Source organism: Bos grunniens, chromosome 22 (assembly GCF_055505025.1).
Source record: "Bos grunniens cultivar Pamir isolate PY7600 chromosome 22, Bosgru_T2T1.0, whole genome shotgun sequence".
NCBI classification, from domain to species: domain Eukaryota; kingdom Metazoa; phylum Chordata; class Mammalia; order Artiodactyla; family Bovidae; genus Bos; species Bos grunniens.
In genome coordinates, this window is record NC_141186.1 from 44,325,771 (window position 1) to 44,353,244 (window position 27,474).

The window sequence follows — 27,474 nt, forward strand, 5'->3', positions numbered from 1 at the left end:
CAATGATGGCCCAAAAGGTCAGTAGTGCTGAGGTAGAGAAACTCTGGTTTTGGAGTCCCTTTTTAGTATTTGAATTTCGCAGCTCACTTAGCCTTATAACACTTTTTAACTTCCTTTCTGTTTAATAGAAGCTGCTGGTTCTATAAATCTGCACTCAGGATGAATTTCCATTAAAGTCTCTAAGACATATGATTAAACTATTGTGGTGCTCCATGAAGATACGCCCTGAATGCAACTACTATTTAAAATGCAAAAAGACGGTGGGGTTTTTTTTTTGGTCATAATTTGATCAAAGTAGCATAACCTGTGCCTCTGTTTTTGTTACTCACTGATGGTCTGTGGATAACATTACATTTTTTCAGCATGAAACCCAACACTTCAAATCCCTAAAGCAGTCTCAAATTTATGGTTAATAAAAGCATTTATTGTACTGGATGTCATCTGTTATATCACTCTGGGGCTAGAAACTGGCAAGCAGTGGACAGGAAATATTTTCATTTCAAATCGCTTCAATCTTATGGTCTAGGGGCAGAAGTGTCTGATTTCAGGAAAGCCGCGGTGAATAGCATAGTAATGAATGCATTTTTAGTTGATTAAGCAGGCATTCTCTCCCTTTCAAACAGTCTTCTCTCTTAGGCTTGGTGGGGCTAAATAAACATGTGATCTTAAATGATAGCATTTCTTGGGTTGGCCATTCTTCTCCTTTGATCATCGTAAACTTTGCAGAGTGTTTTCCAGGAATCCTCAGCAGGGCAGGAGAAAGCCGGGGAGAAAGGCTCGAGTCAAGTGTTGACCCTCCTTGTAATTGTTTACTTTACGAGCAGAGCGGGTTTTCTGAGATGATGCTGACTCTTCCGAATTCCTCTTTAAAAATGGAATCTCGTACTCTGCCCTCAGGATCACGAATTTAGGAGGAAAAAAAAAAGCCTTGTTATTACTTTTTTTCTTTCTTTTCAAAGGCTGCAATTTTATTGTAACTTGAGTCTTGATCCCCCCACCATCGCCAAGTAAACAGGTTAAGGAGAGTTCCATTCAGAGGCAGCTCTGGGTGGTGATGATGTATCCAGGGTGAGAGGTACCTTTGGTCCCTGCTGCCCAGCGCCTTTGAACGTGTTATGTAAATCATTGCTTCCCCTGAGCCTTGGAGGTAGACGGATTATTTCTGATGTGGTTCCTTTTTTTCCAGATGAGGATTCCAAGGCACAAAGAGCCAGGAAGGGATTAGGATGGGAGGCCACGTGACTCAGAGAGGCCTCTCTCCGCCAGAAACCAGTTCTTACCCTGCCCCCTGCCCCCAGCAGGCCAACTTGCCCTGCCTTCCCAGCACCCAGCCTGAGATGGACATCAGCCATGTGCTGCAGAACAGCTCATGGGGGTGGGAGGAGAGCAAGACTAGATACCAGCGAGTGCTTTGCAGAGAATTAAACCACGATTCGGCATTTACCCTGGAGGTTCCCAAACCTGGCTGAACCCCAGAAGCACCGGACGGAGGAACATTCTTGGGGGTAGGCGGGGGTGGGAGATTCCGGGACTCACCCCAGATCTGCTTAAGTGGGATTTCCCGGGGAAGGCTGGGAATCTGAGTTTTTTTTTAAAAGCTGCCAGATCAGTGATTGCCAGGATTTTTGGGGGGTTGGGGTAGGGGTGGATAGAGGGTTTGACTACAAAGGGGCAGAACAAGGGGATTTTTGGGAGATGATGGAATTGTTCTGTGTGCTGACTCTGGTGGTGGATACACTGATGTATGCGTTTATACACCTATTTATATATTTATACACGTGTAAATGCATGAAACATCTTCCCGGGCAGCACTAGCGGTAAAGAACCTGCCTGCCAGTGCAAGAGACAAAAGAGATGGAAGTTCGATTCCTAGGTCAGGAAGATCCCCTGGAGGAGGGCACGCAACCCACTCCAGTATTCTTGCCTGAAGAATTCCATGGACAGAGGAGCCTGGCATAGCGTCGTAAAGAGTAGGACACAACTGAAGCAACTTAGCATTCACTCATGCATACATTTATATGTGTGTAAACTCCTGGAACTGTACACCAAAAACGCCTATATTTACATGTAAAAAAAATGCTGCTCCAGTGAAACTGAGCTATCACTGAGGTGTCAGGTGACGAGTTTTCTAGCTGTGGGAGAATGCTACCTGGAATTGCAGAGGCAGGTAGGCAGATCCTATTGAGTAGAACTTTGTATAACAATGGACATGTTCTTCTCTGCACTGTCCATTTCAGCAGCTGTTCACCATGGTGGCTGAAGTGTGGCCAGCACAGTTGTGGGCCTGAATTTTGAATTGTACTCAAGTTTCAATACCTGCACATAGCTAGGGGCTGCCCCTTGGGCAGCTTGCTTCGGAGGCAGACATTGCCATAATGGGGGGCTTTGGCTTTGTGCCAGCTGCACACAGGGCCCTGTGGTCCTTCGTGCTTGAGGAACAACAGTAAGTCATCCCAGGTAGAGGGAAGAACAGGCACACAGGCCAGCTGTCTGGGTTGGTAGGGGCAGAGGAAAAAGGAACTTTGGAAGGAACAGTGATGTGAGGTGGGCCCAGGCAGGAAACAGTCTCGCCAACTGGAGGAATCAGCTTTTCTTCCCTTATGTGCAGAAGTCTGGGCCAACTGTGGGCCATTTCCTGCCCCAACTTCCCAACCTCGTTCATCTTAAAAAGACACAATAGTTAGCATGTTCCTTAATTGAGCTTTTCTGTTCCCTGAGATGCTGGGAGGTACAGGAAGCCATTGGAGAGTTCAGGGGAATGATGTGCGGATAGGGTTAGGGGATGCTTCTAGCTTCACAGGGGGTTTGCTGGGTCCCCGTGTCAACCTGGACAGGGTGTGAGGAAGAACCTGCATGGGCATATCCTGCTGCTCTTTGGGGACGAGATCCTCTGAAGAGGCGCCTGGGCGCAAACCTCCCACCTTAGGCACCCAGCGCACGGCTTCCGTCTCAGTGTGTGTTCAGACACTCTTAAGCCTATCTCCCCACCCGCATGTATTTATGCTGTCTTAAATAGCGTTACTTTTCCAAATGCATTATAAGAGTGAGATTCTGAGAGTGTGACCTTTTATTAATGCAAACCAAATGGGGACAGAAATAATGTTCCAATTTGTCAACATATTTGTTCTTAAATTGGCTAAATGGCTAACAAAAAAATTCATGAGCCACAGGTTTTTATAAATAAGGAGGTTTTGTTAATCTTACATAAAAGAGGGCTTACTCGAGAGCCTAAAGGGGTGGTCTTTTTTTCTTTTTTTTTAAGAAAGGGCTTTAAAATTACAAGAGCTATTTCTTTATTTTTATATGAAAATGTCACATCTTTGGATCAGGAAGAGAAGGACATTCTGGATCATAACATCGTTGAGCAGAGGTCCCTTGTGTTGCTTTTATTAATTGGTAACTTCAGTTTAATGCAAAAAAAAGCATAATGAGCATTAAATGATTCTTCTTCCATTCTTGAATACATAAACACATCTTGATGCAGAGTTGTAATCACTGCATTTTTTAATGGCTAATTTCACTTTGTTTTTTACTTATGTTAGTTTTCTGACGATCTTCCCATGTTTCGATGTCACGGAGTTCACAGACCTGTCGCTCTTTGTGGCCGTATCTTTCCATGCTGTGTGCCCCCGCCCCTTTTATTGCTCCTGTCCCCCCGTAGATGAAGCACCCAGGCTGTTTCCAGGTTATTGCTGTTATAAAGCTGCTGTGCATGCCTTCATGCAGATTGCTTTCCTGCCCTCCCACCCTTGCCATTTTGGTTTGTTTCCTTGGCACATAGTGTTTCCCAAAGTGGAATGACCGGGGCAGAGGTTTTATAGCTCTTACTACACGTTGACCAGCTTGTCTTTTGTAACGACTGAGCCAGTTAACAGTGCAGACTTGTGTTTTGAGAAGAGGACAGATTTGGTCCACAAATCCCAGCTCTGCCTTTTGCTACCATTTATTGTGACCTTGGGCAATTTTCTTCATCTGTAAAATGAGTTAATAATCGTTTATCTCCCAGGATTGTTTTGAGGCTTGAATAAGATACTGTTTTAAAAACATTTAGCTCTGTGCCTGGCCACGTAGTAGATACATTTATAATGATTGGTGGCAGATGGCTTTCAGTGAATAAGTGTGCTCGTTTTTCCACATCCTAAAAAACGTTGACATTTATAATTTTTATTTATACTTTGTTATTTGAATGGCACTGTGTATTTGTTTCATTCTGAGTTTACTAGAGTGGGACCGAGTCTTTCCACCTTCTTATTTACCTTCGGAGTAAGTTTTAATGCTTTGTGTGGATGAAATACTGCTCGGTAAAAGTATTAGGGAAAATGTTGAGTAAATGAGGGTTTTAAAATAAGAATATCGATTGAGTGAATCTTTGGGCTTAATAGCTTATTACGAAAACAGCTGAATCTAAGCACTAAGCACTTTCATGGGAATTCTATCTGTACCAGTAATTCGGCTGGCAGACCTTTCTTCAGACATAGATTTTTCCCAGGTTGATTTTGGATTGATCACACATTTCCTGTGAATCGAATATAAATGAATCTTGTTTTACTGGAACTTTTGTGCATCCTGATCTTGGGCTAGAAGTCACTCTGTTAGACGGTCTCATATCCGTGTGATCTGCGAGATGAGGGCCTCTCAGGCCAACTATGACTGTCGACAAGGTGGGTGACCTTCTGACTCACAGTTTCTTTACTTACACAATGGGGCGGTCAGACTAGAATTATTCTGAAGAATTTAGGGATTGCTTTTATTGAGATAACTTGAACTTTTAACTCAGAGGGTGTAATTTTTCTATCCTTCCCATTCCATTTCCTTATTGAGTTGGTCCCTTCTGTTTCCATCTGGATTCTTGCCTCTTGCACCTGGGTGTCTGTTTTTGATCTCTTTTGAGAAAGAAACACCCAGCCTGTGGCCATTTTTGCAGCTCTTTCTATAATAAAAGTAGCATTTGTCCTCCACAAAGGTTTTGTTTTGTTTTGTTTTGTTTTGTTTTGATTCATACACAGGGAATTCCCCAGCAGTCCAGTGGTTAAGACTCTGTGCTTTCATTGCCAAACACATGGGTTTGATCCCTGGTCAGGGAACTAAGATCCCACAAGCTGTGTGGTGGGGCTAAAACAATTTTTTTTGTATCCAGGTTGCTTTATTTCTACAAAGTGTGCCCACCCCATCAACACCTCTGTCATTGTTGATTTGTGTCTGTTGGTGTTTACCTGAAAGTATTCAGTATGTCCACCTGCCTCCATCCTTCACATTTCCTGTATACTTGTCCACATGCCCAAAGACCCCCTCGCATGTCTTGGTTTTTTAAACATTACACTGTTGTTAATGATTGCTTTCAACCTACTTAGTCTTCTGGCCCAGGAGCTTTTAGGGTCCAATCCATCACTGAGTCCATAAACAAGGGCAGTGCCTCAGACTCCCCGTGAGCCCTGAATCCCATCAGGGTGTTGACGGTCCCGGAGGCCTGGACTGCTCTGTCATCGACTGTCGGGGGAAGAGAGGATTTGGGTCTGTGCATAGTGGTGGCGGGGGTGGGAGAGGGCAGCTGCAGATAAAAACTGACCAGAGATAAGAAATAGTTTGTTTGGCAGAAAGTCTGCCTGTGGGTAATTGCAGAGCTGAGAGATTAATTTTCCGTTTACCTTTCCCCCCCACTTGCATTGAATTGCCTTCTTTTTGAAGTATAGTTGATTTACAATATTATATTAGTTTCAGGTCTACAACGTAGTGATTCAGTATTTTTACAGATTTTAGTCCATCTAAAGTTATTATAAAATAATAGTTCTCTTCCCCGTGCTGCGCATTACATCTCTGTATCTTATTTTATACCTAGCTGTCTCATTAGGAAAGCTGAAGATGTGAAAATAGTCACATACACATGCATGCCCTCACCAAGGGATTGCTGTCCACTTGATTTCCATCCAGGTGCTCTCATCCTGAGTGGTTGCCACCTGCCCAGGTTGAAGTGGTGTTGCTTTAGTGGGTCCTTGGTGAGGGTCCCATGGATAATGATAAAAATATTTGTGGAAGAAGTAGAATTTAATGTCCATTAAGCTCCCCCCGCCCCACGTTTTTTGCATTAGGCTGAAATTACCAATTCATAAGAACAACACAAGGAAACTCTGCTTGTCAGTGCTAACGGGCAGGCAAGGAGACAAGAATGCTTGATAGGCTGCTAGGAAGCTGGTCATCTCCACAGGGGTCTATGATGCAGGTGGAGGGAGGAAAAGATGGGGAGAGATTGGGGAAGAGGTCACCCATGCAGAGACCAGAATGGCCTACTGCTTGAGGACAGTGAGAAAGCTTTCTTGACGAAGAGTCTTATCTCCCAGGGTCATGCCCTCCGGAAGCTCTGAGCTTAGACAGGAATGATGACAGGATGCCCTGGGAAGGTGCTGGGTGGTTTTAAACCACTTGCAGCAGTGATAGCTGCTGCTGCTGCTGCTGCTAAGTTGCTTCATTCGTGTCCGACTCTGTGTGACCCCACAGACGGCAGCCCACCAGGCTCCCCTGTCCCTGGGATTCTCCAGGCAAGAACACTGGAGTGGGTTGCCATTTCCTTCTCCAGTGCATGAAAGTGAAAAGTGAAAGTGAAGTCGCTCAGTCGTGTCCGACTCTTTTCGACCCCATGGACTGCGGCCTACCAGGCTCCTCTGTCCATGGGATTTTCCAGGCAAGAGTACTGGAGTGGGGTGCCATTGCCTTCTCCTCAGCAGTGATAGAGCAGTGTCTTAATCCCCTGCAGAAAGGACTGAGATGTGCGTGATACATGCCGCTTGCACCTCTGAATACCCTTACCCCAAGAAATACAGCTTGGTTGTGAACACTTCCCCTGAACCTTTACCAGCACCCCATGATTTGATGTTTCCCTTCTGTAGCCTGTAACTTGTGGTACTCTGCCAGAAAGGCACTGGACAGGATGGCCCGTGTTTGGGTTCACAGGCACTCTTGACGGTCTCCCCAGTGCCACCAGCTGGTTCCTCACTGAGTGAGTTGCTGTGCTTTGCTGGTGAGACTGAGGATGAGGAGAGGCATGGGAGGAAGGGGCCAGTCTCCTCAGGATCTGCTCCTTAATGGGAACTAGTTCTCTTTGTTCCACTCTGGGCTGGTTGAAGCTTCAACCCTTGTAGAAAGCTCTGTCTTCGGTGAAAAACATCTTGAAATAGGCTTCATACCTATGGAAATTGAAAAGGAGATTAATCATAGGGACTGTTTCTCCTGTTCTGATGTGCCTCCTGCCCCCTGTAAGTACAGACATATTTGAGAAGCACCACTGTTCTAATTTGGAAACGTGAAGCTGGCCGCTCCCCAAAGGTGCTCCCTCACCCAGTCTTCACTCAGGCAGGCTCTTCCACCTGAGTGTCACTTCCTGGCCCCCGTCTGAGTCGATTTTAGACCCTTTGCTGCTGCTGCTGCTAAGTAACTTCAGTCGTGTCCGACTCTGTGCGGCCCCACAGATGGCAGCCCACCAGGCTCCCCCGTCCCTGGGATTCTCCAGGCAAGAACACTGGGGTGGGTTGCCATTTCCTTCTCCAGTGCATGAAAGTGAAAAGTGAAAGTGAAGTCACTCAGTCGTGCCCGACTCTTCGAGACCCCATGGACTGCAGCCCACCAAGCTCCTCCATCCATGGGATTTTCAGGCAAGAGTACTGGAGTGGGGTGCCATAGACCCTTTGTGCGCTCTGCAAATCCTGGGTGCCCTGTGAATAGGGCTGGATTACTTACTGAGTAGATACTCAGTCTACACACATTAGGGCTATGGGTTAAAGGGGTTTGGGGTTTTTTTCTCCCATTTTGGAGTGTGTGATGCCAGGAGGATCTTGGTGACTTGGCTCATCTGCATGGAGGTGCCACCCTGCCTATTTCCATAGGGTTGCTGGCAGCCTGCGGGGACTAAGGCTGTTCATCCCGGACCTGTCCCCCTGACTCCTGGGAGGCAGTGGGAGAGTACCCCAGGGCCACCTCTCTGCTGGGGTCACTTGACTGGGGTCACTTTGCCCTGTCAGGATTGTCCAGGAGCAGTGGAGATGAAGTCCGTCTAGCTCAGACAGTTCCGTGCCTTTGCAAACAACACATTTCAGAAAGGATCCCACCACCACCCCCATGGCATTGTAAGGTGGCGGAAGGAAGCGGTGGCTGACAGCGGAGTTAAACAAACTTGAAGGTAGGTCACATTTTTGACATACCATTTTCCTCCGCCGTACCAGCAGCTGCCCTCTGCTTTGAAAGGGAGCTTAGCTGCTCACATAAACTTTGGCTTGTGATAATGTAAACTATTATTAGGATTATCTTTTTATTCATAATATATGCCTAGCTCTCTGTCTCCCTTATTTATGCTGTACTTGAAACACTCATTCACTCTCAGGACCCAAAGCCCTCTGAAAACCAAGAAACACTTTATATAATAGACTATCTATTTAAATCTCTCTGTGGTTAGAAAGAACTCTGGGAATGAAATCATTGGGTTGAGGAAGCTTCAAATCTCAGCAAATGTCCAGATTGGAACTGGGATGTGACGTTGATGAAACATTTCAGTTATAAGACATTTTTTTTTTGTTTTTTAAATGAAGGTTTGTCCCAAGGGTGGTGGTTTTGATACAAAGATGCTTGATTTTCATTTTGAGAATCTTCAGCTTTCAGAAGAGTCTCTTCTCCCATTTCATCACCACCTGATGGAACCGTCTGTCACTCGGGACATTCTGGAAGTTAGAGAAGGTCCCCAGGCTCCCGCTGTGGTCAGCCGGAAATACCTCCCTGCATCTTTCAAGGGAGGGAAGCCCCAACAGTCTTGCCTCAGGTGCTCCTGTGTGGTTTGTCAGCAGAGGACAGGTTAGTCTGCAAGCCAAAAAAAAAAAAAAAAAAAACCCAAACTAATAAACTTTTCAATTTTTCATAAGACGACTCTCCCACCCTTTTGTTTCTCCCTCCACTGCACCCCAAAGGAAGAAGCAGACTGAATTTTTAAGCACATCTGGACACTGTTTTTGTAAAGCTCTTACCCTGAATTCCCAGAAGGAACGTATTGGCTCCCATCTTTCCAAGCAGAAACTGAAACGACTCCTTTGTTTATAAGTACCGGGCTTGCATCTGTTAATAAATCTGGGAAGAAAGAAGTTGCACTGACATGAGGGTCCTTAGCCAGGCCGACACACTCTCCTCTGCTCTCTCTTGAAGTCTTTGAGAGGTGCTAAAGTCTATGTTTGGCCCTTTTCGGTGGGAGTTGGGAAGCAAGGAGTAAGGGCTCCATGTGTCCCGTCTGAAATGACGTTTTCTGCTTTCTGTGACTATAACAGTGTTGGGGCAGGGGTGCTTAGAGCCCTGGTCTGTCTGCTCTTGCTACCATGCAGGCCCCCTTGGTGAATGCCATGTACAAGCAATCAGATTAGAATGCTCCAGGTCTGAGAGTCCAGAGGTTGGCAATGGAATCCACCTTTCCCTTATCAGATAGTGTTTGTTTTCCTCTTAGGCAAATCTTCTAGAAGGTGATTGTTGCTGAGGAAAGTGAGGCTAATCTTTCTTTAATATCAGTCAACAAGATGTTGGCCTGGAGTTCTTCAAGTATGGGGAGAATTTCAAAACAGCGTGAAACTTTTAAAACTGAGATAGGTATTTGCTATGTTGGGTAGCTTGGAAGTTCCTTTTTTTTTTTTGCCCTTAAAAAGTATGTTTACGAATTGAAGCTGTACCTTCTGGAAGACATGAGTGTAGTCTGGTTATGAGGGTCATAGTTCTGTTACTTCCCAATAAATGTTCATTAGCGATAAGCATTTAACCAGTGTAGGAGTTACTTTTCTTAAAATATGCCTCTCTTCTGGGTATCTGGAAATAAACTCAAGAGATGTAATTTTCCTACAGGCCTCTTCTCAGAGATGAATCAAATTTCAGAGATGACCGCACTTCAGCTTTAGTCCCCTACTTTTGGGGAAAAACTTGTTAGCCGCAAAACCAAAACTGATCCACTTAAGCTTGGCAGTACTATGGATATCTGCCTGTCTAATGGCCATTAATGATGAATAATGTCCAAAAGAGGATGGTCTGAAAATTAATATTTGTATTTGTGCTTTTGTGCAAAAATTCATTTCCAGGAGGTTTGGACAAAAAGAATATGCTTGAACTGAAATTTAGGTTGATAACTTTGAGTTGTATCAATAATGTTCTAGCTTATCTTTCCATCTTTTTAAATTTCTTTTTGAATTCTGGGGTATTGTTGTTTATTCTGAATGCTATTAGGTTAGTTAGTTAGGAGTATTTGGCTAAAAAATGCCCTGAGTGTTGGTTACCTCTACATTTCCAAGATAGTATCATTTCAAAACTGCCAAAAGATTGTGTTTTTTGTTGTTGTTGTTGTTGTTTTTAAAACTAATTTAGCAGTAGCTCAGACTATAAACTGGTCTTCCTTGGTGGTTCAGTGGTAAAGAATCCACCTTCTACTGCCGGAGATGCAGGTTCGATCCCTGGATCAGGAAGATCCCCTGGAGAAGGGAATGGCTACCCACTCCTGTTTTCTTGCCTGGAAAATCCCATGATGGACAGAGGAGCCTGGCAGGCTACAGTCCATGGGGTTGTAGAAGAGTCAGTCTTGGTTGAGCGACTAAACAACAACAAAAGTGTGAAGTGCTGAGCAGAAATTGGGAGTGTCATGACTTAGGGCCCCTGTGCTCTTCTCCTTAATAACACGGGAGATTGGATGGCTCTCCTGGCAGAATGCAAAGCTCTGATCCTGCACACAAAACCTGACAGTGAACCAGATTCTTTTAAATGCCTTTTCCAGTGCTAATGTCGTTTGTTTTTCAAGTTTGCAAACGTAAGAAAAGATTTTCTTTAAGTAGTATTTATAATATGCTTCCTACTTTTTTAGAAAACCAGAGGATGGGTCTGAATAGCAACAAAAGACCTAGGAATTTATTTATATGGAGAAGCTATTTTAAATGAGCCATCAATATACTTATTTGCTCAGGGATTTTTGTAATCAATAAGGTGGTTTTCATGTAGAAAATATCCATCCTGACATTCTGTTACATGAAACCTATTTGACGTTCTTTTTTTTTTTTTTCCATTCTCCTTTACCTAATGGTCTTTCCTGGCTCCTCTTCTACTTTACCAACCCCCTTTTTCTATCTTCTTTTCCTCCTCATGGGCCCTAAATGTGGATAGTCCCATCCCACAAAGCCCTGTTCTTAGCCCTTGGTCCTTTTTTGTACCTCCTTTTAATTAGCCCATCTGCCGTTAAGATTCTGTTGCTTGACCTCATGCATGACTTCCTGCCTTATAATCCTGTATTTCCAAAAAAAAAAAAATACGGTATTACATCGAAGATTCCCTGTCGTCACCTCACCTTCACTTTTTTTAAGAAAAAAAAAAAAGAAAAGACTCCTTCCCCGGGGTTCTCTATATTGCTATAAAATCACTAACCTTCCAGGTTTCCCAAAAGAGGAGCCCTCAGGTTGCCTTTGAATTCCATCATCACCTCTCTATCACATTTGTCACAAAGGCCTGCCATTTTTTTTTCCCTTAAAACCGCCTCAGACGGGTCCTTTCATCGTCCCCCCATCATCTCCATCCTTCTCACCTCACATCTGGAGGCCTGCAGTGGCCGCCTCTCCCACCTCCAGTTGTCCCCCTTCCTAATTCTTCCTGCAAACATGGCTACAGCACCGTTTTAGTAATTCCTTTCGTGCTCGGAATCCTTCAGTTCCTTTCTTTGTTGTTGTTTTTTCCCCCCTTTTCAAAAATTGTGGTAAAATATACATTTCATAAAATTTGCCATTTTAACCATTTTAAAGTGACATTGAGTCCATTCACATTGTTTTACAGCCGTCACCACCATTCATGTCTAGAGTTTCATGTTCCTGAATGGAAACTCTAAACCCATCCCCCACCACCCCCAGCCCCTGGCAAACCCCTTATTCCACTTTCTGTCTCTGTGGAGTTGACTATGCTGGGTACCTTGTGTGAGAGGAATCACACCGTCTCTGTCTGTTTGTGCCAAGGTCAGATTTTTAAAGATTGTTTTTCATCATTCTGATCTTTAGGAATTTTGTTGAAGAGTTGGTAGAGGCTAACAAAAGGGCCTTTGTCCCTGAGTCACCTTCTTTCTGTCTTTAGTGAGCTCTGCTGGGAGCCTAGCACTGGTTTATCCCAAGTATAGATAGGACGGTCAGGGTGGGTGGGATCGAGTGGGAAAGATTAGAGAATGCAGATATTGACTCCCACCCTGAGTGTCTATAGCGCTGATTCCAACAGTTAGTGACATTTTTGGCCGTGGAGGGAAGATAGGTGAAAATTGGAAGTTGATGGTGCTCTGGACTCCGCTTCCTCCTTCTAAAATGCCTTCCATCTGTATCAGGCAGGAAATCAGGCCCATGTTCAAAATAGGAGGACTCTGGAATAAGACCCCAGCTCTAATCCTTCTCTTCTGTCAGTGGCACCTTCGGTCCACAGGCCCCAGGATCTGACTCCTCCCTTTGATTCAGCTCTCTGGTCCTTTTGGTTCATCTTTTGAAGCTGCTGTTTTACTGTTTCTTGCTCTTCTCCACCCCCAGCCTAGCCCGCTGCCACATCGACCCGGATCAGAGGTCCCTGCACCCTTCCCCTGCAGTCCCGCCTGCCACGTCAGGCTGTGCTCACGTCTATTAGGCCCTCTCTGTTTAGGTCTTGCCAAACTCCAGGCTGTGCCACGTGCAGAACCCAGCCCACCTGTCCATCCCAGCCCTATGGCGCCAATCCTTTCAGGCTACTTTGGGGTGTTTAACTCGAAAGAGATGGGTTTGTTGGGTCGGTCACTCCAGCTTGCCAGTGTTCGTTCTGGCTGGTGAGGGAGGCTCCTCCTCATCCCTGGGGACTCAGGGCCATTTCCCGAGTGTTCACCATGTGACCACATGCTTCTCTGTCTGCCTCTGCTTGGAAGGGTCTTCTCCCCACGCCCACCCTCTCCCACCCCTCCCCACCCTCGAAAGTGCGACACGCTGCAGGGTCTGGCCAGAGACCTGCCTCCTCTGTGAAAACACTTCTCTGGTGGCTGGTGGGCCTTCCCCTCTTCACTTCCCTGTCTCTGGGCTTCTGTTACTTGGAGCTCAGTTATATAACTGAGCACATTCATTCCATAAATACAACATTACTGCCTCTAATTTAGTGTCTTTTAGCTTTGTTTTCCAAGACAGATGGTAAACTCCTGGAGGAGCATTGTTCTCCATCACTCAAAAGACCCTCCCACTGTAAAGTGTATCTCTAGCCCTCAAGGCATCTGCTGATAAATTCTGGGGCACCAGCTAAGTTTTTGAGGCAAGATCCTTTTTCCTCCTTCATGCTACATGTGTGTTGTGATTTTAATCACAAAATGGAGTATACAGTTTTTATTGGCGAATTATTTTATCTCCTCAGCTTGCTCTGGAGAATCTGCCCACAGTGGCCTTCCCCCAGCCCCCCGGGCTCTGAAGCGTTGGCGCTCTGAGGTTTCCAAGCCTCTGTAAAGTGATTACCGTGCAGGATAAAGCTGTTGTCAGCCGCTTCCTGGATTTGCCCATTTCCCTTTTAATTTTACACAGTTCTGTTATTCACATGAGACCAGCCAACTAATCATAAAATCCCCTAAATTTGTGTAATTTTCTTTTAAACACACAGTGTAAATCATAGTAATTTGGTTACCCTACAGAGCAACATTTAAGGTACCCACATCAACAGGCAGCCTACCGAAATATTAACCTGTGTGTGTTGCCTTCTCGATGAATCTGCCTTGTTGCCTTTTCCATATACACAGCTGCGTTCAGAGCAGGTGAAAGGGCCTGCTACTTTTTAATAGTGATGGCTAATTAGAGCCCACTCCAGTACTCTTGCCTGGAGAATCCCATGGCTGGAGGAGCCTGGTAGGCTGCAGTCCATGGGGTCACTAAGAAGTTGGGCACGACTGAGCGACTTCACTTTCACTTTTTATTTCATGCATTGGAGAAGGAAATGGCAACCCACTCCAGTGTTCTTGCCTGGAGAATCCCAGGGATGGGAGAGGCTGGTGGGCTGCTGTCTATGGGGTCACACATTGTCGGACACGACTGAAGCAACTTAGCAGCAGAACGCTTAGAAATTTGCCAGTGGCCTTAATTCTCACCTCATTAGGATCTTTTTGCTATTTTACCCACATGGCTCTCCCAATAGGAACTACATCAGCTAGTAGAGCTACATTAGCTGCTGCTGCTGCTGCTAAGTCGCTTCAGTTGTGTCCGACTTTTCGCGGCCCCTTGGACTGCAGCCTACCAGGCTCCTCCGTCCATGGGATTTTCCAGGCAAGAGTACTGGAGTGGGGTGCCATTGCCTTCTCCGCTACATTAGCTAGTAGACATTTATCATAATAAATGGTGTGTGTATTAGGATCCTACTTAAGTTAGAGTCCTTGTGACACATGCGACAGAGATCATTTAAAAGAGTTTCCAAAGAGATGCGGAGGGGAGGAATTTTAGGGACACTTTTCTTTTTATTGAGATATACACATATATTGACCTACAGCATTGTGTAAGTTTAAGGGATAACATTGTGTATATTTAGGTTGATTGGATACATCTATATTGTAGTATGATTTACAATAGCTTTAGCTGACACCTCTATCATATTACATAAATTATCAGTCCTTTTTTTGTAATTATGATGTTTAAGATCTAGTCTCTTAGCAATTTTGAAGTGTTTGAGTTTTTCCAAAAGATGGAAAACCCAAATAAACTTTTTGGCCAACCCAATATACAGTACAATAGTATTGACTAGAGAAGATGTTCACATTCTTGCCTTGAACTTATTATATTTACAAAAGTAATAAAGCCCCTTTCAAAGAAAAGCCCACTATTTTCCCAGAAACTTGAAAACCCACGCCTAGGGTTCTCTATTTGAGAACCACCGAGTATTGCGCCCCTCGTGGACAGTTGGGGAAGCAGCCAATAGGACTTGGTTCCTGGTCCCACCCGGCCTGGGGAGGAGGGGACTTCCTCAGTGTCCCCGCTTCCTCGGTGCTCCTATGGCTGACGTGGCTCCATGTCCCACAGAGCCTGACAGCTTGGCCTCACGTCCACCCAGCTGCTCATTCTCAGCTTGAAATCATGTTAGCCAGAACCTTTGGACCTCCCTTTTTTATTTGCTTAAAAATACCTAATCACTGCTTCTTTTTTTTTTTCTGGTAAGTGTCTGTTTCATCCTAACTTAATGATAAAACCCACTTCATGATAAAAAGCCACTGCAGGCTTCTAATCTAGTTCCACCATGTTGCTTTGATTCTGGAAGTACTTCTCCACAGAACGCTGATGAAGGGGCTAAGGTGCATTGCGTTCTTTCTGTTGGCGGGTCAAGGAGGACGGTTGTGTGTGCCATTTGCGTGCTTCACTCCACCTTGGGGGAGTAGGGATCCACCACCAGCACCACTCCGTCAGTGCTGTGCTATTTGCCTTGTCCGCCTCACACGTATTGGCTAATTTACCTCTATACCAATCTGTGCCAAGAGTCCCTGGGGAGGTGAGGCAGGGAACTCTCATTCCTGGGAACTCTGCATGCTCTCCTTCACTGACAAGGAATATTTATCTAAATCTGAAATCAACTGAGACATTGATACTTATTTTTTACCTTATGCTTTGCCCTCCTTCTCAGAATGACATTCTGGCCATTCAAGGAAATTAAAACAAAGTTGAATAGTTTTTGGCAAACACAATTGTTTCCTGGCCTAAATCACACAATGATTTAATTGGTATGTCATCGTGTGTGTGTTTGCATGGGAGTATTTTAATGGGAATTCCATGTGGTATCAATGGAAAACTAGGAAAGAGAGCCTTCTGGATTTATTGCTTATAGTTTAAGGGCAGACTACTGGCTTCCATCCAAGAAGTAGGGAGACTTCAAGTTGCAGGGATCATTAGTGTTTGAATATATCCTTCCGCTCACCTACTATTTAGAAATTGGTTTGGCAAAAGGTAAAAACCAGAACCAAAGGCGAACTGATTTACTCTTTGAAACTTGTAGAGTTCATCAGAATCAACTTGTGGGGGTCTTGGCATCTTGGTGGTGACAGTCTCCTTTCTCTGCTTTTACCGATATCTAACTTTTGAATCTTGAATAAGTTTTGGTATGTCTGGAGTAAGAAGTCTAAATTGTAGATTATTCTTCATTTTGGGAAACTGGGGTTTGAGATTATCCTCCCTAGTGGTTCTTCGGCAAATATTTGAGAATGTGTCCCAGACCTAACCTAATTTTGTGTGTTGACAACAGATACCAAAGATAGGAAGAAGCAGTTGAGCAGGAGTGGGAAACTCAGCCATTCTCTCTTTCTTCTGGACACTATGAGTGTGTTCCTTCCTATTCAGCCAAAGGCGGGCGGGGGCGGGGGAAGGAATAAGAATTCACATAGTATTTTATGTTTTAAAAAAAAACTTGTACTCAGTAAAAAAGATTTGACTGCAAACGGGACTTGTCACCTGTGATCTTAAAAGTGATAGAGGCTCTTCGTGGGTTCAGGTGGTTAACAGCAGAAATGGTTGCTTTTACGTTCCCACTTTAAGTTCATGAGTCCCAGAGTCTTAGACAAAGCCTTCAGTTACTCAGTTGGAACAAATACTGGATACAAAGGATAACAGCTGAGGCATTAATCTGGAGTTTTACTTAAAACTGAGACCTTACATTTAACCACCTCCCTCCCTCATTTGAATTTTGTTTTTTTTAATTGCCAGAGTTTCCCCCTGGGTCCCTAAACCGCTCCCCCTGTAGACCTGGTGTTAAGCTATCAGTAAGGCAGGCAGGTGAGAGCCTGGGTGGCTTTCAGGAATCCTCCTGAAGAACTCACATGCATACACGTGGACCACAGCTCTCCCCAAATCCTCAGACATCTGTGTCCCCAAATAAAAAGCTGGAGAACTCTGTTGGGAAGGATAAGGGTCAGTGAGAGGTTTTTAGTGGTTTGAAGCTATCAAACAACTCAGACTCCCCCCTCCTATCCATTTTTCTGATATGATTAGTGTTTGAAAGCCTCAGGATGTTACTCAAACCTTCAGCACATCCTTGTATCTTGAGACCATCTTGCACTTCAGCCTATGAGCATGCTTGAGTGGGACACCTGTGCTGAGGCAGGCTGCAGGCTGGGGGTCGGACAGTCCCTGTCTTATGTTGTCTGAGCACTGTCATCTTTATCCGTTTTTAGCCTCCTTAATGCAGGGCTGCTGCTAAGTTGCTTCAATCGTGTCAGACTCTGTGCAACCCCATAGACAGCAGCCCACCAGGCTTCCTCATCCCTGGGATTCTCCAGGCAAGAACACTGGAGTGGGTTGCCATTTCCTTCTTCAATGCAGGAAAGTGAAAAGTAAAAGTGAAGACGCTCAGTCGTGTCCAACTCTTAGCGACCCCATAGACTGCAGCCTACCAGGCTCCCCAGTCCATGGGACTTTCCAGGCAAGAGTACTGGAGTGGGGTGCCATTGCTTTCTCCGTAATGCAGAGCAAGTAACAGGTACTCAGCAAATTCGAGTGGCCCGCCTGTAGGGAAACAACTCTAGGAAATCGACATGGAGACTTCATACTGTTTTCAGGAACTAAGATTCCCCCCAGTTGGGAGAACCAAGACTGTTGAGAATTGCCCCCGGAGTGTTTGGTGGGCTGGAGGAGCAACTGGGGTGGGGGGTGGAGGAGAAGCTTGTTCACATGCTTGTTAACATTTGAGGGTCTTTGACAAAGGAAGTCTAATGCCCTGCCCCGGTCAGCCGGCGATTGCCCCCTGGGAGGCCCCCGTTGTGCACAGGAAGTCAGACACTAATGATGTTAGCAAGGGGACAAAGGCGCCCGGCCCGGGAAGGGCCTAATTGCTGTGTCCGGCTCCCAGGAGGCCAGCCTCAAGCTGGTGGGGGCTGGGCAGGATGCGCTAAGTGTTAACACCTGGAGCCACACTGCTGACTTCCTGGTGCTTTTTTTTCTGTGTGACTGGGTTCAGGCACACGCACGAGAGAGCACACACACATACACACGCAGGCATGCACACACACACACTCCGGCTGCATCTCAGGGACACTTTGGGATGTGGTATCTAACAGACTAGATGAAAGTGTTGGATCGGGAGGTCACAGGGCTGAGAACCAGGAAGCCTGAGTCCCCTCAACCCACCCGTGGGGCTTGGCGACTATTGTTTCACCTCTGGGTGGGCTGACTCTCTTCCTCTCCTCCGTGAAATCTGAGAAAGGCCAGACCTTGCAAAGAGGCAGATACATATTAGGAAGGTCACTGGAGTTTTGGCTCAGGGCATTCTAGTCAGTACGGATGGAAGAGTGCTCCCAGGGAGAAGAGAGATGAGGGTCTTTACCCCTGTTCTGAGCCTGTTGTGGCCCTAGGGAGGCAGATGAGGGACGATGGGAAGCACCTTCCAGCACCTATGGGGTGTGTGTATATCTGAGCCCATACCCGGAGGGGTCAGTTGTATGTGGGGGTTGCTTCCCAGAGAAGGAGGAAGCCAAGATGCACCCCCTCATTTCTAAGTGGAGTCTCTGAATTCTTTGTGTCTAAACATGACTCTGGAAAGTGCTCAGTGGTCTCTCCAGAGCTCTGGGAATGTCCCAGAATTGTTTCTGGGGGGGAAGGTTTCCCCCAGGAATGTTTCTGGGGGAAGTGGGGTGAGGAGTGTTTCTCACAGGCTTCTCCTAGGGGCTCTAGAAACTCTTTCCCCTTAACAGCAAAGGGGTTATCAGCAATTAAAAGAGAAGACCTCCTGCTATGGCAGGAGCGCTGCTGGGATGGCCTTAGTGGCTCATTTCCGGCAACCGGCCAAGCAGCCCTGGATCCTGAGCCTGGTCCCTCCCTAAAGCAGGTGATGGGAGGTGGCCCGGAGCACAGGGGACTGCCTTGGATTTTTGCAGCCAGAGACAGGAAAGTTTAAAAAGGATGCTTGATGGCTGCGAAGGAGGGAAAGCCACAAGTAACTTATGAAAAGGGGTATAATGTTGACTTGCTGCTTCCCGCTGTTATTTTAAGTTTTTTCTGTCCAAGACCACCATGTGGACAGAAATAATAGGCCGACAAAAGGGGTCGCCTTGCTTTATAGAGCAGCCTGTGATGTTTCAATTAGCACTAAAACCTGAGAAAGCAGCCTTCCATAATTTCCGAAGATGTGAAATCCACCTTGAGGAAGCACATGTGTGGGGCATCCAGGGGACCGGCCTCGCCGGAGGAAGCTGGGTCCCCATGGCAACGCCACGGTTCCCCATTTCTGCAGGCATCTGTGCTGTAAAAACAGAATTCCAGATGTGATACAGCATTTGGAGGCTCCATCCCCCGGCCTTGGAAACTGTATTTGAAGTCAGCACAATTCAGTCCTCGCTCTCTGTGTGGTCCTAAGGCTTTTTATTAGTAGTTTTGTTTTGATCCGAACATTTCCTCTGAGCTTAGGCATAACAATCATGTTTATAGCTTTAATTTTTTCCTCTGCTGTCTAATCACTATTTTGCCCTCGCAGAAAGAAACTTTTCTTGGGTTTCTGGAGTGAAGTCTTTGTAATCGCCTTTCCGAGCAAAGTGAGAGCGAGCCTGTAGCCGATTGGCCGGGTGTGTGCTCGGGTGGCTGGTGTTTGCTTCCCCCTCGTACCTGGTATTTACAGAAAACCAGGTCATGTGTGTCCATGCGTTGCCCATGTGTGCTTTTGAAACTGCAGATATGTTGACAGTTACCTTAAGGATGCTGGCACTTTAACATGCGGTTCTCATTTGCGTGGATGGGAGTGGTGTGTGCAAGTGGAGGGGAGAGGCCTGGCTCTTCGTCCAGAGGCATGTTTTATAGCTTGCTTTTAACATTCGGGGAATTGGAAAAATGGAACAATCCTGTCTATTTGCGAGTATCAGCCACGAGAGAACACACCGCCCAGATTCTTAACAGACTCATTGGAAAAAGTACTTGGGGTTTTGCTTTGTGAAAACCAGGGCGGCTGCAGAGTTTTGTTTTGTTTTTAAACAAGAGGAAAAAAGTCAGCGTGCACGTGTGTGTGTGTATGTGTGTGTGTGTATTGATATCTGGGCTTTTACTGTATTTGCATGTTCCAGGGGCAAGGTAAAGAGAAAATTATGAAGTCTGTAGCAAGGAAGGTTATATTAAAATGTATTAGATCCCATTTAGGCCACCACCATGTAGAAAAGTTGCTGTCATACTGCAATACATAAATGTATGAAGTCAACACTTTGTACACTTTAAACTTACACAGCATTATATGTCAATGATATCGCAAAAAAAAAAAAAAGATAAAAAAATTTCTGAGAAATAATGCATGCCTTCCCACACTTCTGTCTTTAGTGAATGGATTTCTTTTTCGAGGGTGGGCATGGAGGCAGGGCGAAAGAGTGAAAAGACGCTCAGATGAAAACTAGAGCTTTCAGTTTGATAAGCAGGACACATGGTAACTTGGCATAGGTTGGCTCCATGTTAGAGCTCAGAAACAATTGTCCCTTCAGCTTTCCTTCGGGGAGCGTGAAATTAGGAACATGTGTGCAATGATTAGCAACATGTCAGAGATGAATCATGATTACGGCTTTGGTCTGGTGCACAGGCGATGCTGTGGAGAAGTTATTTCCTACCTCCTCCAGCAAATCTCTCTAATTAGCTTAAGATCTCCGGGTCTTTTTGGGCCGACGTGGTAATTGCTGGTGGGAACCCACCAGCACTACCCCCACAGAGCTTGTGTGTTCCCCACTAGACAGCTGGCTGGCACCCCGCGTGTCTGAAGTTGGTCGCTTCTAGATGGGGAGTGGGAGAGAACAGTTCCTGGGAATGTGGCGTGAATATCTTGGATAGATAGAGCCGGGCCCAAGCTGGCTTTGTGATTTATTCTCCTTATGTTTGGGGTTTGCCAGCATTCTCCTCGGCTTACATCACCTGGGGCTTCTCTGCCTTTGCTGTTTTTTGTTTTTTGTTTAAACTAAAGGTTTGAACTGAAGTAAGTGGGATCTGTCTTCATTTATGAAACCCTCTGAACCTGCATGAACTACATTGACCTCATGTTCTGCCTCTTGCCTCTTGTTCTGCCTCTTGCCCCAGTGATGTCCATTGGTCACAGGCAGAAACGTCATTCCCCTTGTGCATTTTAAGCTTCACAAAGCTGTCTGCTATCTTTTTAACCTCATTGACATGCTTGTAAACTCAAGGTGAAGGAAATGTTATGTACAATAGAATGTTTGAATTGCCCATAATTTTAAGTAGTTACTTGGTTGGTGTGCCTTAAAAAAAAAAAAAAAAATCTTTTCAGGGACTTCCCTGGCAGTCCAGTGGTTAAGACTTGACACTCCCAAGGTTCAATCCCTGGTCAGGGAACTAAGATCCTGCATGCTGTACATCACGCCCCCCCAAAAAAAACATTCTTTCAGTTCTCCCTGACAAATGCTCTTATTCAAACTTTCCCCCAGTCTCAGTTCACTGCAACTTCAGTGGCTTTCTGAAAGTTCCTTCACCACAGTTGATTTGAAGGCAGTCTCATGTAGGCCTTACTGTTTGGCCTGTCTTCCGTTGGAAAGGGGGCACTATAATCAGCATGGTCCTTTTAAAAATGCGTTTTTCCACAGTGGCACTTACACTGTTCTGGAGCTGGAATGGGAATGTTGCTCTGGAAAGTTGGTGTTTTCAAAAGGCCTAGGGTCCCCCAGGTCCCCCAGGAAACTGGCCGGCTGTCGGCCCCTGGTGGCAATGCTGGCTGCTCTATATGGGATCCCACCCCATGGCTGAATTTTGTTCCAGGCCTTTGCCTTTTTTTTGCCATCTGGGTGGAGCATGGTGTAGGTTTTTGCCTTTTGAATTTTATTCCTTTCGAGCACTTAAGGGTGTTCCTTCCCCTCCCGCTTCCAGAGTAAAAGCTGTTTTCTCCATTCTCTTTGCGTTTGCTGCTTCTTGCTCTGCTTAGCATAGAGAGATCACAGCCCAGCTAGGGTGCCCCGGCTTTACTCCTTAGCTCTCATCGGAACAAATTAAAAGCTGCCGTTAGTGCAGCAAGTGGGGGTGGTTAATTAACTAAGAATGTGACACCCTGAGGTCACAGCGCTGGCTTTTTTAAGTAATAGGCAACAAGCAAGTATTCTTAATTTTCAGCTCATTAAATATCAAAACGTGTGTAGTAGGTAAAAGCTCAGAATTGTTTCCTGAAGAAATAGCTTCCAAAGCTGTTGACCAGCTTTGTGAGTGGCCTTCTCTGTGTTCTCTAACGGCGGACCCTGACTGTAAGCCCTTAAGGCTCCTCTGTCACACCAAGCTAGAACTTCCTGGGTTCCTGGTATATAACTGGCTCAATTGTACATGCATTCATTATGACAGAAAGCTAATAATTGTCAGGGGCAAGGGCTGACCGTGACCTCGGCCCTGGACTGTGGGGGCCGACCTAGTCACTTTGCCTTGAGTTTCCCCCGATTTGAGCAATTTGCAGGAACGGAGTCTCTGGGTCGCCCAGTTCCCACCACAAGCAACAGCAGAACACAGTCCTCAGTCTGCTGGTTGGTGCCTTCTTCCACCTTGCTCTGACCTGCACGGCTGCCGCTTCTCCCACTGTGCCCCCAAGGTCTGGCTGCTGGAAACGTCATACCTGGAAATGCCACTTCCTGTGGGCATCCCCTGCCTACTTCATGTGTCCCCTCATAGCATACCTCTCACTGTGTTTATTAGGGCAGGAGTCTTCTCAGGAATCATGACACAACCATTGCTGAGAAAGGTTGAGAAGCTTGCCCAAGGTCACACAGCTGGAAAGTGAGGAGATCTGCACACAGCTCTGGCAGTCCCAGAGCCCGTTCTCTTAACCACTCTTCTACTCCAGATGAGCCCCAGCATCACCACGAAGAAGCGTCTGGGTAGGATAGCAAAATCTACAGTCGCGGTGCTCGTGGATCAGCGTTCCACGTCTGCCTGAAGCGGGGGTGGGAGAGGGCGCAGTGAGAGTGATCGGTCAGCCGGAGGGGAGAATGACAGCACAACTCTGTGTGTGTGTGTGTGTGTGTGTGTGGCTTTGAGATGCAATTCATCTACGTGGCAGTTGAAATTATGTAAGTAATTAGCTTTCAATTGCTGCTGTAATAAAAAGTTACCACTGTACAACAGTGTAACCCAGCCATACTCCAATATGAAAAAGGAAATGACAACCCACTCCAGCATTCTTGCCTGGAAAATTCCATAGATAGAGAAGCCTGGTGGGCTACAGTCCATGGGATTGCATTCAGACATGCCTGAGCATGCACGTATGTTCACACATGCATACTCCAGTAAAAATTAATTTTAAAAAGTTACCACCAACTTAGTGACTTGAAATACCACAAACTTACTATCGTATAGCTCTTGACATCAGAACTCCAAAATGAATCTTCTGGGGCTGAAATCAAGGTGTCGGTGGCCTCTATGTGGAGGCTCTAGGGGGAGAATCCATTCCTTGCCTTTTCCAGCATCTAGTGGCTGAACTAACTGCATTCTTCAGCTGATTAACCCCTTCTTCCTCCATCTTCCAAACCAGTAGTATAAGGTCTTTAAATCGTCTTGAAACCATCTCTCTGCCTCTCTGCCTTCTATGTCCATTGTCATGTCTCCTCCGACTGACCATCTCATTTCCCTCTCCTAAGGACCTTTGTGATTATTATTAGGCCCACCTGGATAATTCAGACTACTTTCCCCTACATTTCAAGATCCTGAAACTTATTTGTATTGCCCCTTTGTTGCTCAGATGGTAAAGTGTCTGCCTGCAACGCGGGAGACCCGGGTTCAATCCCTGGGTCGGGAAGATCCCCTGGAGAAGGAAATGGCAACCCACTCCAGTACTCATGCCTGGAAAATTCCATGGATGGAGAAGCCAGGTGGGCTACAGTTCATGGGGTCACAAAGAGTCGGACACGACTGAGTGACTTCACTTTCACTTTGTTATGTAAAGTAACATATTCATGGATTCTGGAGCTTGTATGCAGACATGTTGCAGGGGTGGTGGTTTTTCTGTCTGCCACCAACTGTAAAGAAAACCAGTGCTCTGTGGGTCAGCCTGGGCACACTGCTTCTCAGGTGGGTCCTAGGACTCTGGAGCAGCTGAACATTACTTGGGTGTGAGCTGCGGACAGCCTGGTAGAGTGTCTGTTTGAGGCACGTGCTGAGAAGCTGTGTACTTGAAGACATCCCAGCGTGAAAAGTCTTTACAGCGCACACAGGAGCCCATGTCTCTTGGTTGCACGATCAGCCTTGGTTGATCACATGGTCTTTTGGTCTCTGATCTTCTGTGGAATTAGGATGACCACCTTGCCTCTGCATTCAGAGAAGTGCTATGCTGGTCAAATTGTGGGGATGGATCACTGTGCTCCCATCAAGTGAAGTGCACAGGCAGGGACTTCCCTGGTGGTCTGGTGGCCAAGTCTCCGAGCTCCCAATGCTAGCAGGCCTGGGTTCGATCCCTGGTCAGGAACTATATCCCATGTGCCACAACTAAAAGATCCTACATGCTGCAGCTAAGACCCAGAACCTGCCAAGTAAACAAGTAATTAAATAAGTATATTAAAAAAAAAAGTGTGTAGGCAAGCTGATGTGTTAGGAACACAGTGTGAGAGGGACTAGGCTAAGGTGAGAAGCTCATAGAGGAGCAGGCCCCGGGTGAAGAGAAGGGCCTTTAGGGAACATGTGTGTCCCCTGAACGTATACTGAGCAGTTGTGTAGGCCCAGGACAAGGTGGGAGGTGGGGAGGGGAGTGATTGACAGGGTAGGCAGGGGCCACGTCAGGAATGGTCTAAGTGGGGCAGGGAGCCATCGGTGGGCTTGGAGCAGAATGAGGGCAGATTTGCACGTCAGGAGGTCACCTTGGTGACCAGAGGCCATGCCCTACCCCCTGCCACCTGCCCCAGGTCAGGACCCAGGACTGGTTCTTGGCCGAGTGCTGTTTGGGGCTTGGATGAAGGTGGAATGCTCAGTTGGTGGTGAACATGCTACAGGCAAGCCTCATTGCCCTTTGAGGCCAGGTCCCTAGGCCTGCCTCTGAGCAGCTTCGCCTACATCACAGAGCCCTTATTTACAGTGATTTTGGTTCCTGTGTGTGGAATATAGCCCCTCTCACTCTCTTGGTCTCTTTTCCATAGTGCATTCATGGCAAGTGCCCAATGAATATCTGTTAAAAACATGTTGCAATAGAAATATAGGGAGAACAAGAGCAAAATGAAAAGCTGATGTGATTGGTCATCAGAGTCCTACACGCCTCAGGGCATGCTATTAAATGGAATGCATTTCCTTTTTGAAAAATGCTTCCTCTGCATGGCTTCTTGTGGCCCTCCTCAAACTCCCATCTCAGAGGAAAGAATTGTCTTTTAATCAAAAGACAATTTGAGGAGACTCAGACCCAGTGGAGTGAAGTGGTTTGCCCTTGGTCCCAGCTAGAGGACGAAGGATTACCGTACTTTCATTGGCCCCGGATTACATTTTTTTCTTTCCCTCTCCTGAGACTCCCCTTTCCTCTCCATTCTAGCCCAGTTATTCTTCCCTCTTTTAAACTTCTGGTACGCAGTGTTCTTACCCTGGGTTTATCCTTTCTGACGTACTGTTTGTGACATTTCATACTCTGAATGCTTATTTATGGCCCTGTTACCATAGTTACATAGACCTTGTATGCCTTCTATAGTGAGAGTTCTTGGAGGGTCAAGGTGTGATTTGAGATTTGTCTGTATGTGCTATGTGTGATTTGCATTCTTTGAATGAATGAACCACTTTGCTCTCAAGGGTAGGGATAATGTACCACTGTACCTCGAATAATGTTTGACTCATAATAGATGTGTGTCAGTCGCTCATTCATGTCTGACTCTTTGCGACCCCATGGACTATAGCCCACCAGGCTCCTCTGTCCATGGGATTCTCCAGGCAAGAATACTGGAGTGGGTTGCCATTCCCTTCTCCAGGGGATCTTCCCAACCCAGGGATCGAATCCTGGCATCCTGCATTGCAGGCAGATTCTTTACCATCTGAGGCACCAGGGAATCCAGGTGAATTTTGGTCCTGGGGTTTTGTATGGGAGGCGAAGGGTATGGCTTGGGTGTCTTGGGGGTCCTAAGACTTAGGGGTCATGGAGGTACTGTATCCTCTCCTTCCTGGTCTCCTTCTGGTTGTGGTGCTCTGGTTGTGGCCATCTGTAGCTTGGGCATCCTCCAGTTGCAGACTGTGGGCCTATCCCTAAGCAGTAATAGAGGCATTTAAGGTTTGAGTAAGGTATTAACACTTTGCAAAGTGTTTGAACTCAGGTGAGGAATTCTGGAACCTTGTATATACATGGAAGGGAGGATGGAAGGAGGACAGCTGGAGAAGGAAGGTGAACCAGGAAGAAGGGGAGGGGAACCCCAACTGATTGTGGAGCTAATGCACCATGATGATTTAGATTTTCTGTTAACCATTTCTTCCTCACTTTAATTAGAACGAGGTGTGTCCATCCCTTTCTGCACAGCTGTGCTTTCCCAAGGTCTGTGTTTATCTGAGCCCAGGGATACAGTTTCAGTGGGTGTGCCTGGCCTCAGGATAAGCCGAGTGAACATGCCTGTACCATATGGATGTGCTGGGACTGTGGCCTGAGACCCCGGGCTCCGTCAGAAGGCTTCCGCACATTGCATCTCAGTGTAACAACTGCCCATTAAATACCAGACTGCCAGCATATGGTTTTCCCCAGCATCCTCCTTGTCGGGTGGAAATTGTAGCTGTGTGGTTAGAATATTTTCCCATCAGTTAGCATCTAAGAATTAACATTTTGTGTGGGGGGAAGAATCCTGCAATTCATGCTGAATGGTGCACTTGCTGATGGTTACAGAAACAGTTAAACCAGAGTCTTAGCTGATCTTTCCCATGGTGGATAAGTGGCGGGTCAGGAAAAGGCGGGGCCACCAGGAGGATGCCGGGGGCTCCCGTGTGGATGCTGTAATTAAAGTGGGAAGTCTGGCGGAGCTGTTAGCCCTGCTATTAGGAGTGCAGATGGCTAGCGGCCACATCACTGAGAGTCAGAGGTAGACCTTTTAAAGTCCTTTCTTTTTCTTTTATGACCCACCGTCTATGCTCCAAGCATAGGTATGGAGGCAGTGAAGAATTTTCTCATTAAAAGTAACAGCTTATTCCCACACTCATTCCCGCTCTTGGAATGAAAAACCTGTTTCCTCGAACTTTAGGAATTGCCTATCTGTCGTGGCTTAATAGGGCTTTTGGACAAGAGTGTCTGGTAGGCAAATTTTATAACCAATCAGTGCTCAAAGTGGATCCAACTGGAAGGGCTCCAGCTGGCAGCTCATGGTCTCTCTCTCTCCCAATTTTACTGTTAATGAATTATTATTGAACCCCCAAACACAGAGCAGCCTGCTGCTATTGTTTCAGGGGAAGTGAGTACCCCTGATCCCCGTGGCCTGGCAGTTAGGAACCTCCTGGGCTGGAGGGAGTTGGGTGGGGGGGGACCGGGGGCGGGGGGCCATGAAGAGCGTGGATGTTGCTCGGTGACTGGCATGACCCTGGGTCTCTGCGATCATGTGTG

The 27,474-nt window shown here is 46.3% G+C and overlaps 1 protein-coding gene across 5 annotated transcripts in view; it reads left to right on the forward strand.

The window, feature by feature from the left end:
- The window catches only part of IL17RD (interleukin 17 receptor D), a 68,458-nt gene that overhangs the window by 12,589 nt on the left and 28,395 nt on the right, over positions 1-27,474 (forward strand). The window contains exon 1 of one of the 5 annotated variants that reach the window (XM_086367392.1): positions 8,010-8,167. The exons of the other annotated variants lie outside the window; for them this stretch is intronic. The gene's annotated coding sequence lies outside the window, so the exon portion shown is untranslated. Of the gene's footprint in view, positions 1-8,009; positions 8,168-27,474 lie in introns of those variants that run through there. 5 annotated transcript variants of the gene reach the window in all.